The sequence below is a fragment of the Triturus cristatus genome, chromosome 5_2 (assembly GCF_964204655.1).
Source record: "Triturus cristatus chromosome 5_2, aTriCri1.1, whole genome shotgun sequence".
Classification (NCBI taxonomy): Eukaryota; Metazoa; Chordata; class Amphibia; order Caudata; family Salamandridae; genus Triturus; species Triturus cristatus.
Genome location: NC_140588.1, coordinates 827,530,747 through 827,549,715, shown reverse-complemented (window position 1 = coordinate 827,549,715; position 18,969 = coordinate 827,530,747).

Genomic DNA, 18,969 nt, shown 5'->3' with positions numbered 1-18,969 from the left:
AGGGCTTCTATGCAGTTCACATGCCTCTTGTTTATAAAGGGTCAGAAACTGACCAGAGCAGTAGTTGAGGAGACAGAACCTCCTGGTGTCAGGAACTACATGGGGAATGCGCTCGAGAAACTCATGGATGCACAGACCTCCATCAAGGATTACAGCAAATTGTTGACAGTAGTTATGGGGAGAAAGCACACCTGCCTAGCCTCCACCGTGCTCATGAATCTTTTGTGCTGATTAATGCGTTACTGAATTTGACCTTCAAGTCGGGCACCTGCATTATTTATATCTGTAAGTGCTTCCTGTTGAGGTTTAATTGTTGGGGCAGGAGTATCGTGCCAGAAGGAATGCTGACCTGCATATTTATTCAAGAAGATGCCACCGTTTTGTGCAATACCTCTACTCAACTGGAGTACTTTCTACTGGCTAATTAGTAAGTGCTACCTCGGTGGGTAAATGTATAGTGCTTTTCCTACACTACAGCTGCGTAAAGGGCCAGAAGAGTTGTCTCCAGTGACCATGTGTGTCTGTAACTTTTGCCACCGCGCCAATGGGCGCCGGGGTCCCTCGAGTGAGCTGTCCATCATAGTGGGGAAAGGGCGGGAAGACGTTGCACGCCACTGGTGTGTGGGGCCAAACGGCGGGGCTTCTATGCAGTTCCCATGCCTCTTGTTTATAAAGGGTCAGAGACCGACCAGAGCAGCAAATGAGGAGACAGAACCTCGGTATCAGGAACTACACGGGGATTGCGCTCGAGAAACTCATGGATGCACAGACCTCCATCAAGGATTACAGCAAATTGTTAATGGTAGATATGGGGAGAAAGCACACCTGCCTAGCCTCCACCGTGCTCACGAATCTTTTGTGCTGATTAATGCGTTACTGAATTTGACCTTCAACTCGGGCACCTGCTTTATTTAAATCTGTAAGTGCTTCCTGTTGAGGTTTAAAATGACAGGAGCATTGTGCCAGAATGAATCCTGCCCTGCATATTTCCGTTCCGCCGCGGATCGCGGAAGTTTTGACATTTTCGCATTCCGCGCGGAATGCGAAAATATCTAAATTTCGCAATTTCCGCAAACGAACGGAAATTTTCGCCCACCCTTAATCAACATTTGGACCAAACTCACATTTCTCAGCCAAAATTCTTATAGTTGCCACATAATCCTCTACGGATTCTTCCGAGGATTGCTTACCCCAAAGCAAAATTGAACCTCTCTAAGAGGATACTTGAGGAATCTGAATATTGCTTCCCCATATGCAGCTTAGCTTCAATAAAAACATTCCATACAGTATCTTCAGATGTACGGAATACGTGGAAGGTTGTCAAAAACCCTGCGATGAGACACTCCAAGATGATTAATCAATAAAGCAAATTTCCTTGAAGGAGAGTAAGCATCAGCGTTAATGGCAGTAAGGTAGTTTTCAAAGTCCCTTAGCCATTATGTCCACTTTAAATCAGATTTGAGTCACCCCTTGACTGCTTGCCATAGTGAACAAAATAAATAAAACGGCAAGAAGAAACAATATGTATATATCACAAAAACATGGAAATGGTGGGTGAATCACCGAAGAAATAAAGCATCAAAATGAAGTAAGATAAATGGAGTATATAAGGAAAGTGGTGTGTGAGTCACTGTAGAATAGGTGTCACACAAGGATACATAAATCTCACTTGCACAAGGAAAATAGGTGAACAGGTGTGCGAATCACCGATCGTAACGTCGCACACAATAATCCAGCAGAAAAATTGTAATGTGGGCTAAACTGCAGAAATTTGCCGATGGTGTACGAATCACGGAGTGAAGCATAGCACCAAAAGGAGAAGCCGTTGGAGTTGGAGGAAAATCTTCTTCAAGACTCACCAAAGATGGCCACCAAGCCTGTGACATCACAACGCTTCCCACAATGCCAAGCAGGACTTCCTGCATGTTGCGGTGACGTCGAGCGAACAGGAAGAATGCAGGGGTAGATGTCAGAACTTCCAGGCTTGATGAATCCGAATTGACACAGGTGAGAGCGAGCCCGGTGGCTGTGCTGCTTGTGATCATTTGAAAATGTGGCCGACCAACGGAAGGCAAGAGTTGGAGGCAGTGGAAATAAAACAAAATCACCCACCTCGTAAAAAGGCACACATGTCCCACATGGAAAAATAGTTGTAAAAGTCCAAGGTTGTAGAAGTAGTAATACGTGCAGCGAACAGACTGGTGGGCTTCAGCAGCATTGTCGAGTAACGCAGGGTGCCAAAAGCGAATTCACCCCACTCCTGGTACCAAAATGTGGTGGGGTGGAAACAGGAACTCACGGAGGTGTCACTTTTAATTCCAGAAGGGTTTATTAGAATAAACCAAGCAAGCATACAAACAATGAGGAGCTCACCGCAGGAGCAGCTGCATGACAAGGAAACAAGCAGCAACTGCCGAGGCTAGGGTAGAACATAGCATGGCACAATAAGAATTCCAGGGAGAACATGCTAAAGATTTAAGGAACAATGAGCATCTTACCACACCCAGACATGGGTCCTGTGCGCACTGTGTTACTGGAACCCAACTATAACTAGCTGATGGATACTAACTACAGTGAAACCAGTTCTGGGTTGCTTGTTTTCTGGTTCAGGGAGAGCCTGGCCTTGCAGTTTGGATTGAACTGTTGCTATAAGAGCAGGGTCAATGCTGTGTCCAAGCTTAGCTGGCTTGGCAAGCAAAATTACAATGGACTGGGGTGCAGCAGTCCCAAATAATTGCCAGTGGTTGAAATTAATTCAAGCGTTCCATCTTTATTTAAAAAAATATTTGTAAAACTTTGCTTTATAAATCAAAATTGCATTTTTTACACTTTGGTAAATTTAAAAATAAATGGTACAAAATGTATTAAAAAATATTAATTAATTTAACAATTAATTATTGATTTAAACATTTCTATTATTAAAACAAATGAAATGCAACAATAAATTACTTCTAATAATAAAAAATCAGAAACTTATGTTACTATTTGTTTTCTGGTTCAGGGAGAGCCTGGCCTTGCAGTTTGGATTGAACTGTTGCTATAAGAGCAGGGTCAAGGCTGTGTCCAAGCTTAGCTGGCTTGGCAAGCAAAATTACAATGGACTGGGGTGCAGCAGCCCCAAATAATTGCCAGTGGTTGAAATTAATTTAAGCGTTCCATCCATCACATTTTGAATATGATAATTAGAGTACAGGTATAACTACTGGTCTAACTCCAGTCCAACTAACATTTGGGAAAGTGCTCATAGTAGGGAGTGTCACAATGACTGCATTTCAAAAACCCACTTTATTTAAAAAAATATTTGTAAAACTTTGCTTTATAAATCAAAATTGCATATTTTACACTTTGGTAAATTTAAAAATAAATGGTACAAAATGTATTAAAATATATTAATTAATTTAACAATTATTGTTTTTAAATATTTCTATTATTAAAACAAAGGAAAGTTAACTATAAATTACTTCTAATAATAAAAAATCAGAAACGTATGTTACTATTAATATTAAAAACCAGACAAGTCCATAAGCAATCATTTATTATCAGGGTCTTTCAGCAACAACACCTTTCCTCCCTCAAGGCAGATTATGCATCCTGCCTTCACTCCCCCGTCCCATTAGTCCCTGGCCACTTGTAAGACATCCGTACATTCAACAGGAGTAAGCAGAATACCCTGCAGCAGTACCTACCACAGAACCACTCTACAAAAGTTCCAGGGAATCCTCTCTGCACATTCACCCTCAACTGTCCCCCAGAACGAGTGAAGTGACAATTGACATCGGCCCTGGAGAAAATGTTCCAACAGAGTCCAGGAAAGATTAAGTCCAGAGTGTCCCTCCATGCCAGATGTATGTTGTCAACACAGGGTTCGTCCTGCACATTGTTACCTAGCCCCATAGCATAGCTCCTGAACTTGGGCCTAAAGTAGAGTAAGTTAGTTGTAGAAAATGGGCATCTATTCTAGATTCAGTAATGCCACATTATATCTTCGTTTTAGACAGAAGATTTCTAGAAGCAGTCCACTCACTGGCCAATCCCATTTCCGAGCATGATGTCATTTTTAAAGCTGGCAGGTCAAAAGCACTCTGCTGAATCTTATTCGCACGCCTAGCTGTCACTGTAAACTGACTCCTTTCTCCAAGACTTCAAGGTGGAGTATTTAAGGTGACTGATGCCAGAAGTCTGCCTTCCCTCATTTGCCCCTGTGGAAAAGGCATGTCCAAGTTTGTCAGTGAGATGACAGTTAAATAGTCACTGCAGATTTGTCCTCCACCATCTCCTTCACCTTCTTCCTCCTTGCTTTGGGCCCTCCAAGTTAGCCTATTGTCTGGGAGAGGCCTTGATCTAGCTGATGGCCAGCAAACAAATTAACTTGACCCATATGGGTAGTTCAAAGATCGATTCTCACTCAGGACCAACTCAGGTCCAACTCAGGAAAGCACTACAACACCCAAAATATATGAGCGAGCACAGATATGGCTACATTCATATTCTGCTTGCTGTGGGGAGGGACCTTTTTAAACATAGACTATGGGTTTGTAATCATTCTCTATGCTAAGTTAAGGCAAGGTTAATATTTTGGTGAAGCTTTCAAAATCCCCAGACTTAAGGCCTGATTTTGATCTCAATGGATGGGCTACTCCATCACAACAGTGACGGATAGCCCATCTGCTGAAATAATTCAAACCCTATAGAGCATATGGGATTTATATATCAGCATATGGGATATCCGTCACCCTTGTGACAGAGTAACTCGTCCGCTGAGATATACATTTGGCCCTAAGTGTAAGGCCCCAGGGGCTAACATTCTATTCAAAACAAAATGGGAATGTCTCTTTTTGTATGCCCAATTAAATTAAAGACTCTCAGTGTTAGGCTGCCTGTGCCCAATATCATAAAAAAGTCCTGCTCACTCAGTCTACACACAAGTATACCCACCTGTGCACATCTGTTTGCATTTAACTAGTGCAGAGCCTTGTACACCAGATGGGCAGCAGCAAGACTTATTTTGAAAGGTGTACACTGGAGGTTACTGCTCAATTCCATTTGACAGAAACTTATTCAAAGAAAGACAAAATTAGCCATTGCTATTAAAGCGATTGTTTATGTGGACAGAGAGAGTATGGGAGCTACTTAACAACATGGCTATGCCATCACAGGGTTATATCTATCTTATGACATGCCTAATCAGGAAGTGAGCCTTAACTCTTAGGGCACAGCATTTTGAACTGCAGATTATGTCTTCAATACCAGTATTGTGAACTCAACATTCAATAAATAAAACACAAGTTGATCCCTGCTGAAAATTCAATTTGAGGTTATTGTTAAGAGCGTACTTTTTTCCCATTCACCTCCTGCCCTAAATGAACTACTGAATTCTGCCCGACTCTGGGAAACGGTTCATTGGTAGTGGTAAATGTGATTTGCCTTGTGGTGGATCAGTGCAGGTGCCTTTAAACACAGCTATTCCATCTAACTTGGTGAAAGAGAAGACATTTTGTCCATTAGGTACATGATGGAACAGTATCTGTAAGGTGGTTGGTGTGTTGCATAGCCCAAAGAACATGAACTGGTACTGGCACAGGTCTTCTGTGGTGGAAATACAGTATTCACACTGGTGGCAACACCTAAGGCATTAGCTCTGCAGTAGCTATTCTTGAACTCAAAGTTGAGTCATCAATTAGCAGCATTCAAACTGTAGATCAGTTCTGCAGTTTTGGTGTATGTCTGTCTGACAGCACTAACTACACTATATTGCACATATATATGAAGGTCACTCGACCCCTTCTTTATCGCAAACATCACTGTGGTAGCTAACAGGATCTCTGAGAGCTCGTTTGCACCTACATCCAGGATATAGGCAATACACACCCTAAAACATTCATGGACATGAAAAAATTTACAAGTTTTGGATTTCCTTGGAAAAGTGGTACTCATTTGATGTCATTGGTGCACCATGACTTCCATCCAAAAGTGAAAGAAAACAGGTGGGAAAGCTTCCCAAGTAGAGCCTTACATTCAACTCACTTAATGAATCACATTTGTTCTGGGGAAGGAAAGGATGGAAGTGGTCCCAGATTTTCAGAGCTGGTTGGTGAGATGCTTAGGGTCTTTGGAGGATGCACTCTGCATTGGTGCTCAAATACAAACTACATTTAACAAGAATCTGTAAAATGTTTATATTGTTGGAAATGCTGGGGACCATTTTAAACAATTTGAGTATAAGTTTCCTTGTGACATGTGTTTAGGATTTTTCCTTGAGTCGGAAGCTTGAAATCAACACCAAAGGAAACCTTGGAGTTTGTTGCTTTTACATTGAAAGTGAGTTTGAAAACTGAGTTCAAATACAGAGAAAAATTCTACGCAATTATCTCATGCTAGATATGAACTTTAACAGCTGAACTGCTGATTTTGAGAGACTTTGGAGAAATATTAAACTATATTTGTTTTGCACAGTTTCGGATCTTGACTATGTGAGAAAAAAGACAGGATACTTTCATCTTCCAAGACTATTGCAGTGTTCACAAAGCGCATGTTACGGTAGTCATGAGTGTGTGAGAAGTGAATCTGCAGTATTTACAGAGCCACAGCATTATTTAACATCCAATTAAAAATCCAGATTATGATCAAAGTTGAGGAGAGTCTAATTTCAGCTCCTGCTTATTGCAAATTTGAGGGCCATCTGGGAAAAAGAAAAAGAAATGTTCTACAAATGCTGCACACTGTGCGTATTTAACCTCTTCAAGTTCATAGATTTTGCAATTCAACTCCTGTCTAAAACAATGTCTGCCGACAATGTTTTTGATTGCAAAGAAGTAGAAAAAACTTGTTATGTGAAGGAGCAGTTTAAACTAGGGGTAGCCCTTCATAATAACGTATTGTTGTATTTCTTTTAAATTCTGCAACTTACTTATTGAGCAGGACTCATCACAGACTTTAAACATTAGGAGGAAAATGACAGGTTGTGATCAGTTGGCCCTTAAGTGAACTAGATGTATTTACATATGATAACTTATTTTTTATTATTATTTATTTTTAAATTCTGTAATTTACTTCTAGAGAAGGACTTTTGAATGACATTTTTGGGACATTTTTAGAGAGAGACTAACTTTCTCTCTTATTAGAAATGTGAATTTGTTTGACATATTGTTGTGTTGAACTTAAACAATTTACCAGAAATGTATTTGCTTACGTGATCACTCTGAGCTACATAATTCTGATGAACGTTTCTTACTTTACAGTTTATAAAAAGACATTTAAACTATGTACTCACTAGGAGTTGTGTATTCACAAAACTGACATTAGTTAGCAAGCAAGTAGAGTGAACATTATGTCAAAGGTTTGAATGACATTAGTTTACTAGATTATTTGTGGTCTTGTTGCCATTCCCATCAAAATGAGGGACTGATTCAAGAGGTAATTGAAACATTTCAGTACGTTTACACTTTTCAGTTAGTTTACTATTTTCATTATTTAGGAATTCGGAGTGCATGTTGCTACTACTAAGAAAAGTAGCCAACCACTGGTACTCCCTCCCATTGAAAATAAGGAAACTAGGGACTTAAAATAAAACTCCATGGAAAAAATGTTAAATTAAATTAAAATATTTAGAAAAAGAAAAACATATAAATAAAATATTGTTAAAATATATATAAACAAAGTACATATTTCTTATTTAACAATAACATACTTTAGTAACGTATTATATAGTTTTAAAAACAATGTAATAATCAATGTTATTAAAAAGTAATTAAATACATGTTATTTAATTCTATATATCAGTTTAAATAATTATGAATGCTCATTATATTTTTCCCTAAACATATCTTTCGACTGACATAAAATATATTATTGTCTCATACCCAGATGTGTATATCTTACGTTACATTATTAACCCCTTCGCTGCGGCGGGAATTCCGCCGCAGCGCTGGAGGGTGCGGGGGGGCAGTGCGGTGGCGCTGTGTTCATGACGGAGCCACTCCGTCATGAGCCACGGTTGAGCTGTGCTCATGACGGAGCGGTTCCGTCATGACTCCGCCCAGTTGCGTTGTCCCCCCGCACAGGCGGGGAAACAGCGCCGCGTAGGCGGAGCGGCCGCCAACGGTCGTGACATGACGGAACTGCTCCGTCATGAGCACACGGCAACCGTGGCTCATGACGGAGCGGTTCCGTCATGAGCAGGGAAGGGGTTAAAACCCTTAGACATTCACTGAAAAAAACTAAGGTTAAAGTAATGTTATAATTATGTGAAAATGTAAGTTACAAAGCAACATTTTAACCTAACAAACTCTGACATTCACCACTTATATGAAAATGAAGTAACAATAACTTGCCATGCACAGTGATATAAATAATTATGTAATTTCATATGTTATCAGTGATGGTATCAATGAAATCATGGAATATGTCATTGGTGATGTAATATGTGAGGTCATATGTGAAGCCATAAGCAGTGCATAGTGAGTTCATAAGTTGTAGTTACTTCTTTTCACAACAACCAGTGATTTGTTAGTTTAATATGTTATGCTTTTGATAGCATGTGATTCATTTAGAGTTCCTCTATCAAGATCTTAGCAGGAATGCCAGTACCTCACGTTTTTGGTTGAGTAACTGCTTTGTTATAAAGGTTTCAGTGACGTATTTGGAAAGAAAAAAGAAACATATTGCCTCCCCATCAGAGTTATCATTGTAAAATTGAGTTAGAACATCTTAGACAGCACTTTGGTGAATTAGCCAATTGGTGTATTAAACAATCAAAGTCACCCAACTCTTCTCCCATTTTTTAATTCGAAAGAAAGGGTGAAAGGTAAGCCCAAGTACAGACTAAAGAGCACCCACAAAGAATCACAAAGTAGAAACATAAACATTTTTACTAAGTTAGATCTCAGGAAAGCCTAATCAGAGTTTGAGAGAATGATTAGAGGAAAACTGCATTTCAAACTAAATTCGGCTTGCTTGAATGTCAGGTCATGACCTTTCAACTCCACAGTGCTCCTTCTCTTTTTTCAAAAATGCATTGCTGAGTTTTTGAGAGGGTATTTAGTTATGTTATATACTGTCTATCTGGATTATACTGTAGTTTATTCAGACTCTTTAGAGACACATAGTCAACACGTCATGGCAATCTTAGAACATTTCAGAAATTATCATCTTTTTACTAAATTAGATGTATGCTTTTCTTTCTACTGCTGTAATGTTCCTGGGTTATATGATTATACTGGAGGACATTAATATAGATATGTAGAAAGTATCAGCAATTGCTCCGTTTCTCACACCAAGTACAGTTAAGGCTATACAAAGGTTTTGTGAATTTAAGTTGTATAGAATAAGTATTTATTAACTTTCTAAAATTTTAAGACCCATCAACAAGTTACCACATCGAGGAGCTGTTTTTGTGAGCTCAAAAGAGTCCAAACAAGCATTTTATTTTTTGAAAGAATGTTTTCTTAGTGGTCCCATTGTTATACATTCCAATGCTAAGCATTCATTTAAATATTGAGATGAATGCCTATTAGCATGCTATAGAGATCTGGTGTGTTGTCAGTGAGAAATAGAAACACAAGGCAGGTCAATCCAGTAGCCTATTTTCTAAAAATTTTCTCCAACAGAGTTAAATCATATTATCACTGATGAAGAACTTTTGGCTATTAATAGATCTTTTGAGCAATGGGGATATTATCTGTTAGGAACCAAACACACTATAGAGATATAGACAGATCATAGGAATTTACAATTTTTAGAATCAATTAGAGCAACTACAATCAATCAGTAATATTATAAAGCGCGACTACTCACCCTTGAGTGTCTAAAGGCTCTGAGTGGGGTGGGTGGGTCAGTCAGGAGCCAGGTCTTGAGGTCCTTCCTAAATTGCGGCAGCGGTGGGAATTGCCTGAGGTGCAGAGGAAGGGAGTTCCAGGTCTTCGCAGCAAGGTAGGAGAAGTATCTTCCTCCAGCCGTGGTCTTGTGGATCCATGGGATGGTGGACAACACTAGTTGGGCAGAGTGGAGCTGTCTGTTGGGAGTGTAGAAGGAGAGGCGGTGGTTTAAGTATGCAGGTACGGCATTGTGGAGGGCTCTGCAGGCATTTATGAGAAGCTTGAAGGTGATTCTTTGGTAGCCGTTGAAGGTCTCTTAGTTGGCCAGTGATGTGGTTGAGGTATGGGATGTTCAGGATGAATCAGCTGGGTGTCATCAGCGTAGGAGACGATGTTGAGTCTGTGGCTTTTGATGATGGCTGCAAGTGGGGCCATGCAGATGTTGAAAAGGGTGGTGCTCAGGAAGGATCCTTGAGGCACTCTGCAGCTGATCACTGTGGAATCTGAGTTGAATGGTGAAAGTTTGACTCTGCATTTGGCTGATCATTAAGAAGCGGACTGATTCTAGGGCTTTGTCGTGGATGCCGGCATCATAGAGTCTTGCGCAGAGGGTATGGTGGGAGATGATGTCGAAGGGTACTGAGAGGTCCAGGAAGATGAGGGCAGCAGTCTTGTTTCAGTTGAGGAGGATGCAGATGTCATCTGTACTGGTGAGTAGAGTTGTCTCAGTGCTGTGGTTGCTTCTGAAGCCCGATTGGGAGAGGCCCAGGATGTTGTTCGATTCAATGAACTCATTGATGGCTTTCTTGATGACTTTGGCTGGGATTGAAGCAAAGAGATGGATCTGCAGTTCTTGAGGTACGTTGGGTCGGAAGAGGGTTTCTTCAACAAGGTGTTGATCTCTGTGTGCTTCCAGTCTTCTGGGAAGGTTGCAGACTCAATAGAGTGGCAGAGTTCAGGTGTGATGGAGGTGCTGGCTCTGTTGAAGATGTGGTGAGGGCAGAGATATAAAAGGGGTCCAGAGTAGATGGTCTTCATGATCCTGAGGGTGTTGTCAGAGGTGAGGGTAGTCCAGTTGGTCAAGGTTTGCTGGGGTCTGGAGCCATTGGTTACAGTGGTTGCGGGTGGGATGGGTGGGTCTTGTGTTGCGAAGCTGTCGTGGATCTCCTTGATCTTGTGGTGGAAGAAGGTGGCGAGATTGTCGCAAAGTTCTTGAGACAGGGGAATGTCTGCTGTTTCTGTGCTGGGTTTAGTGAATTTGTTGACCACGTCAAAAAGTTATTTGCTGTTGTGTGCATTGGCATTATACGCTCCTCAATGGCTACTTACTTTGATGTTCTGATGGGGCGATGGTGTGTGGTGACAGTAGATTTGAAGGCTGTGTGGTTTTGCCGTGATCTTGCTGCTCTTCTATCTTTTCTCATGCTGCCTGCAGGTGCACCTGGACTCTTGGAGGGCAGGGAAGAACAAGCTGCCTTTCTTGGAGGGCTGCTTCCTTGAAGGTTTTCTGAGGGGGGCCAGTGTGTTGGAGCAGGCGGTGATCCAGCGGTGGAGGTGCCGTGCTGACGTGTTGGCGTCCGCGGATCTCTCTGGTGGGGTCTTGCTGAGGGAGGCATTGAGCTGGTCTTTGGTGACCTTGTTCCACAAAACCAACTCAAATGACTTTTGTTATTTGATTTTGTAAGTAATTGCAGACCAGGTCCCAATATTGAAGCTGATGGCATCTCCTGACAGAATCAACCTAATAAAGAGTGCTTGCATGAATGGTCCCCTATTCATGTTGTTTTTAAAGATTTTGAACAAAAATTCTGCAGGCTTAAAAAATGTGGAATCATTTTTGACAAATGTACACATTGAAACACAGTCTATAGTTAAGTTTGATAGCAAGAACAGGAACATATACATGGGAAAGATGTATTGCTGTATTAAGAGAAGGTTGTGTATTTGCCATAGGTTCTTATGAACACAGCAGGCTATGAGTTGGCTTCAAGATTATAAAACTGCAGTCATCTTGGAATAGCTAAAACGTTAGCTCAAGTTAAGGGAAATTTTTGGTAGTCAAATTTATTTGCAGATATCAAACAACCTGTTCAAATATGATCAAACAGTATGTTCAAACAATCTGTTCAGATGTGTTCCATTTATGTTCAGATTATATGTTTTATGTTAAATCTGTGGCCATTTTGAGATCATTACCTGTTCCATCCAGACCTTGGTACAGAGTGTAATTGAATTTCGTGATGAAGTAACCTAAAAGTTACAACTACTTTTAGAATTTTGGTGGTTGTTGATCCTTTGATAAAGATGGGTAATTTCATTCAGTTGACAGAATTACACACTTCAAGAAAGTCGGAACAAATTTATGTATACCACATCAGTTGGCTACATGACACTACATGAGCATTAATTAATAACATGGAGTCTCATTTCACCTAGAGAATTTGATTTGCCCTGTGTAAACAATTAAGGGCCAGATGTACGACTGTGTTTTGTGGTCGCAAATGGGAAATCAACCTGTTTGCGACCGCAAAATTGGTCGGGCCCATGTTCAAACCCTGTTTTGTGAGTCGGTAACCTATTACTGACTCACAAAATAAGGTGTGACTCACTATTAGGAAGGGGCGTGCCAAGGGTGTCCCTTCCTCGCAGTTTACCACCTGCTTCAAGTAGGTTCTAAGCCACTCACATATGGGAAGGGGTCCCCAGGTACTCCTTTCCCTACGTGAATGGATGCAAAAATATTTTTTGAGAGCAGGTGGTGGTCCCACTGACCACTGCCTGCTCTTAAAAAATGAAACCGAAAAGTTTCATTTTTCTGTTTTAAATGCATACTCTTTTCCTTTAGGGAAAATGGGCTGCATTTAAAAAAAAAATACTTCAATTAAAAAGCAATCACAGACATGGTGGTCTGGTGACCCCAGCAGGCCACAATCTCTGGGAGTGCTAGCCATTCCCAATGGGGTCACAAATTGCACCTGACTCATGAATATTAATGAGGCATGCAATTTGCGACACCCATTAGGAATCTCAAACAGTGTCTGAGACACTATTGTAAATTACATTTTGCGAGTCCCAAATTACGAGTCGCAAAACGACGCAAATTGCGACTAGCAAATTGTAAGGGTTATACATCTGGCCCTAGATATGGTAGTGCCTCTGTCTGCTTGTTATCACCCTCAGACAGGTAGACAAACTGAAAGGTTAAACCAATGTGTCAAACAACATGTTAAGCCCCACTGAGCCGGGAATTCGGATTTAGTCTGACGTCATACGCCGATGACACCCAGATTGTGGTAGCTGCATATAAACATCAAATCTCTCCTTTTCAGCAGTTTCAAAACTGCATGAGTATTATTAACAAATGGATGAGTACACATTGCCTCAAACTTAATTCTGAAAAAATAGATGTTTTGATTTTTGTCAACATGCAGCCAACCTGGAGCAATCTGTGGTGGCCGGCAGAGATGGGCATACCTCCCAAACCAGCGGCCAAAGTAAAGAACTTGGGTGTATTGATTGACAATAGATTAACACTCTGTCAACAGACTAATGCTATTGTCTCTGCCTCATATTTTCTTATAAAGAAAATAAGGAAGATACTTCCATATATCCCGGCGGATACTAGGAAAACAGTAGTCACATCTCTTATTCAATCCAAATTAGACTACTGCAATGGGCTATACTTGAATGCCCAGAAGCAGTGCCTAAAGAAGCTTCAGATGGTTCAAAACTCTGCGGCACGTCTACTGCTCAACATCCCCAGCTATAAAATGGTAGCTAATGAAATCCGCAATTTGCACTGGCTTCCTGTATTCCAGCGCATCACATTCAAGGCACTGTGTCTTGCCTACAAGGCCTTGAATCATACAGGCCCCTCTTTTCTTCGGAATCTCTTTGTATGGTACCAACCGACCAGACATCTTTGGTCGATGGGGGCAAGACTTTTGTTAGTGCCTAGAATTCGTACTGCACATTGGGGTGGGCGCAGCATTCTTTACGGTACATCTAAACTTTGGAATTCTCTTCCACTTGAACCTAGGAACGCCAGCTCCTTAATGGGCTTTAGGAGAACATTAAAAACCTGGCTGTTCCAGGACTAGGCACAGAGAATGCTGATTGTAGTCCTTAGTGCCAAGACACCCTTGGGTATTTGTGCGCTTTTATGAATTCCATTAACATTAACATTAACAACTTTAACATTAACATTAACAAAACCTTCTGTAAATCATGATTTGGATGAAAAAACTCCTCAGATTGACATTTGGCTGTCCTTTTGTGTGCAAGGAGTCCTTTTTAAAAAAAAAAATTGGGGGGGAGAGGGAGGAAGCGCCACAGAGTGTCCAACTTCCTGTTCCTGTCCAGCAGGCTCCTCACAGTGCTTTGTCCATCTCCTGTTCATTCTGCCGTTGGATTTTGAACTGGAAGGATCACTCTTTGTGTCTGCTGCATCATTATCATTGGATTTGAGTACTTTTGAATTTGATATTTTAAAAGCAAGTTGGTGTTGTTGTTTGTTTGATTGGGGCATTGCAGTTGCTGCAACTACAATTTTGGTACTTATCATTATTTTTTTTTAAATTGTTGTGGGTAGCCAGTAGGCCCAGAGCTAGTCATGGGTGGGTGCATGATGAAGCAACTGTTCCTTTGGTGTGTGTTGAATGTATTTCAAACATCATTTAGGGCATGGATGGCATTGGATTGAATTGCAAAATGTGTATTTTGGGGTTATTTCTGTTTTTGTGTGTGTGTTAAATAAATGCCTTTGTTGTGTGTGGTGTGTTGTTGTGTACCTTGCAGACCTTGTTTTGCCCTGTGGATTTTCATTTTTGCCTTTTATTGCATTAAAAGGCAAAGCAGTGTGGTTTAGCATGCATCCTTTGCCTGGCTATTATAGGCCTTTTCTCAGTACATTGTTTTCCAGGCCTCCTGCTTGTTGCTTGTGAGTTTTTTGTGAGTGTCCATGTGGCTGGTGGCCATTTCTGGTGGGAGTTATTAGTGTGCTGCTTCTGCCATATAGGCCTGCATGTTATTCCTTTGTGGCCTAGGCTTCTTGTTGTTGTGGACCTGGCCATAAGGCTGGTGGCCATTTTGAAGCCAGGCCGTGTGCTTTTTGCAATAGGCCTGCATTGTCTGTCTTCAGTTTCTTGTAGTTGTGTGGGCCTGGACATGTGGCTGGTGGCCATTTTGAAGGCCGGCAGTGTGCTTTTGCCATAGGCCTGCAAGCTTGTGGCCTAGTCTGCCAACAGGTCTTTCATCCAGTAGGCTCAGAGGTAGTCACGGGTGCATGAAACAACTGTTTCTGTGTGTTCTGTTGAATTTGAACACCATTTAGGGCATGGATGGCATTGGATTGATTACAAAATGTGTATTTTGGGGGGAATTTCTGTTCTTTTTGGGTGTGTGTTAAATAAATGCCTTTGTGGTGTGTGGTGTGTTGTGTACCTTGCAGACCTTGTTTAGCCCTGTGGATTTTTGTTTTTGCATGTTATTGCATTAAAGGCAAAGCAGTGTGGTTTAGCATGCATCCTTTGCCTGGCTATTATAGGCCTTTTGTCAGTACATTGTTTTCCAGGCCTCCTGCTTGTTGTTTGTGATTTGTGAGTGACCATGTGGCTGGTGGTCATTTCTGGTGACAGTTATAAGTGTGCTACTTTTGCCATATAGGCCTGCATGTGTTTCCTTTGTGGCCTAGGCATCTTGTTGTTATAGGCCTGGCCATGATGCTAGCGGCCATTGTGAAGTCAGGCCGTGTGCTTTTTGCAATAGGCCTGCATTGTCTGTCTTCACTTTCTTGTACTTGTGTGCCTGGCCATGTGGCTGGTGGCCATTTTGAAGACAGGCAGTGTGCTTTTTTGCAATAGGCCTGCATTGTCTGTCTTCAGTTTCTTGTAGTTGTGGGCCTGGCCATGTGGCTGGTGGCCATTTTGAAGCCAGGCGGTGTGCTTTTAGCAATAGGCCTGCATTGTCTGTCTTCAGTTTCTTGTAGTTGTGTGGGCCTGGCCATGTGGCTAGTGCCAATTTTGAATCCCGATAGTGTGCTTTTGCCATAGACCTGCAAGCTTGTGGCCTAGTCTGCCAACTGGCCTTTCATCCAGTAGGCTCAGAGGTAGTCACGGGTGCATGAAACAACTGTTTCTGTGTGTTCTGTTGAATTTAAACATCATTTAAGACATGGATGGCATTGGATTGAATTGCAAAATGTGTATTTTTGGGGGTATTTCTGTTCTTTTTGGGCGTGTGTTAAATAAATGCCTTTGTGGTGTGTGGTGTGTACCATGCAGACCTTGTTTAGCCCTGTGGATTTTCATTTTTGCATTTTATTGTATTCATGGCAAAGCAGTGTGGTTTAGCATGCATCCTTTGCCTGACTATTATAGGCCTTTTGTCAGTACATTGTTTTCCAGGCCTCCTGTTTGTTGCTTGTGATTTGTGAGTGTCCATGTGGCTGGTGGCCATTTCTGGTGGGAGTTATATAAGTGTGCTCCTTTTGCCATATTGGCCTGCATGGTTTTCCTCTTGGCTTACTGCTTCCATCGATCCCCTTTGCCAGCAGCAGCTCCCTGAATGATGTGATGAGCAAATAATGTAATGCTTTGTATTTTTGTTGTTGCTCTTCTTCTTTCCTATCCTTCCTGAGAGTGTACATAGTATACCATGAAAGCCCTGTTGACAAAGTCTCAGAAATGGCTACACTAAGTTATATCTTTGTTTGTTTGTACTAGTAGTAATTAAAGCACAACAACAAATGCATCATTTCACTGATGTTCTTCTCATGGCTTCTTTGCTTTTAGGTGCACAAAAAGACAGAGGAGGAAGTGTCATCATCACCCGTTGTACTGCCAGACTGAATCCTGCTGAGCACCACGACACATCCACGTGTGACCACAGACATCTCTGTAACTTGTGCACCTGCGTCCTGCTGACATCTGAAGAAGATGGGCCCAAAGAAAGGTAACAGGTCCTCCAGTACCAAGAAAGTTGTCAGTGAGAAGAAGGAACAGAAAAAGGAAGGGGCACTTAACAAGACTGGTGTGCTGCCCCAGATGTTTTTTGGGAAACCAAAAATTATGCCTGCAGCAGCATTGTCCGGGGACCAATCAGGAAACAGCACCTCCACATCAGCGTGCCAGCCCCACCAACCTAGGCCCAAGCCCATGAGTGTCACAGAGGTAGCCAGTCTACTAAAGAACAGCGATGTTGAAATGTCATTATCGCAAAGTAGTACACAATCAACGCAGGCGGAAACTCAGCAGATAAGTGGGCAGCAGCAGGCGCCGCAGCAGACGCAGCAGCAAGAACAGCAGCAGCCACAAGAACAGCAGCAGCCGCAAGAACAGCAGCAGTCGCCAGAACAGCAGCAGCTGCCAGAACAGCAGCAGCCGCAAGAACAGCAGCAGCCACAAGAACAGCAGCAGCCATAGCCCACAAAAGTAGTTGTTCCTCCTGAAGTAGGGACATTTCAGGAAATCGAACTTCCTGCAGACAAAGAGGAGCAAGCCACTGTTTCAGAAGATCCATTGTCTTCCAGACCCCGAGAAAGGAAAAGGAGGGTTAGTCCATCATCTTCTTCTTCAAGCCCCGCTTTTGATGATCTTGATGCCACTTGGAAGCCACCAGCTCAGTCTGAGAGTGGTGCAAACCACAAGACAAGGCTAGTGAAAAGGAAGGTTCCAGAAAGCCTTACAGTTATGTAGGTAGATGTACAAGAGGGGGATGATGATGACGAGCCAGTCATCACGAACATCACTCCCAGCCCCGAGGAGATGGAGACCAACATTATTACCCTATCCAAAATCGCTGCGAGGGATGTAGCATGGATACCTCCAACACAGGTAACAACAACACGACGTCCAGCTTCCATATTTGCAAAAGCCCGGCAGGGACCTACATCCAGCTCATCCACCACCTCAGTAGGTAGTGGTAGTGTAACTGCACGGAATCAAATTTCAGGCACACCCTCCAGTTCATCTGGTATTGAAAGTGGTACATCCAGCAGCGCCAGAAAGTTCTCCTCCCTAGTTTGGGACTTCTTTTTGGTTAGCAGTAAGGAGGAGAACATTGCTATATACTCAATTTGTCGACAGGCTGTTAGGCGGGGTAAGCTTGGTACAAACAAAGGTACCAGAGGCCAAACAAGTAATCTCAGAATACACCACAGAATCCAGTGGGCGGCTCACCTACTTCGCTTAGAAAAATGTAAAACTGAACCCATTGCTGTTGGAGATGAAGAATTAGGAGAAGATGTGATGGCGGTGGAAGGTGAACAAGAGGGAGACATTTCTAGCCCTGTCCCCAGCAGTGTAGTGGTACCACCCACATCCTCAGCAACATGTCAGTGGCACCACAGTAAGAGTCATACTCAGAGTCAGCCTGAGACACCAAGGCAACCAAGTACTGCAGTGAACAAAAGAGCGTCGTTGAGCCTAACTGGGTTCAAGAAAACAGCTGCACCACAAAGGAAAAAAATCCAGCCTACCATTCTCAGCATGTTTAGGTCAGAGGGGAAGTATGAATGCAACCACCCAACGGCACTGTTGTACAATGCCAAGCGGACTAAAATGTTAGCGCTGGACCTTCTCCCTTTTTCATTTGTGGAAGGGGTGGGTTTCCTTGAATTTGTGGCAGCCATCTGCCCTACATGGAAGGTTCCCAGACTGACCTATTTCACCAGAGTTGCTGTTCCTGCACTACATCATGATGTGCTGGAATTGTTTGGACAAGCTTTGCAGCAGAGTGCTGTTCACAATATCCACCTGACAACAGACATATGGACCAGTTGCCAAGCCACTGATTACATGTGCATCACTGCACACTGGGACTCTTTTGTGGGGGTTAGAGATAAGCTATCTCAAGTAGGTGCTGTTGACACAGCTGAGATTTGTAATGCTACTCAGAAACATGCAACTGTAGCCATGTTCGCCATGGAGAAATCTCATACTGCTGTAAACTTTTTGGAAGAGTTTCACAGCAAGGTCTTCGAATGGCTGTGCCCAAGAGGGCTTAAGATTGGTTTTGTTTCCACAGATAATGGCAGTAATGTACTTAAGGCCATGCAGCTTGGTTCCTATTTCAGGGTCCCGTGTTTGGCACAGTGCATTAACATTATAGTTCAAGACTTTCTGAAAAAAGAAGCCATAGTCAGCAACTTACTGACCAC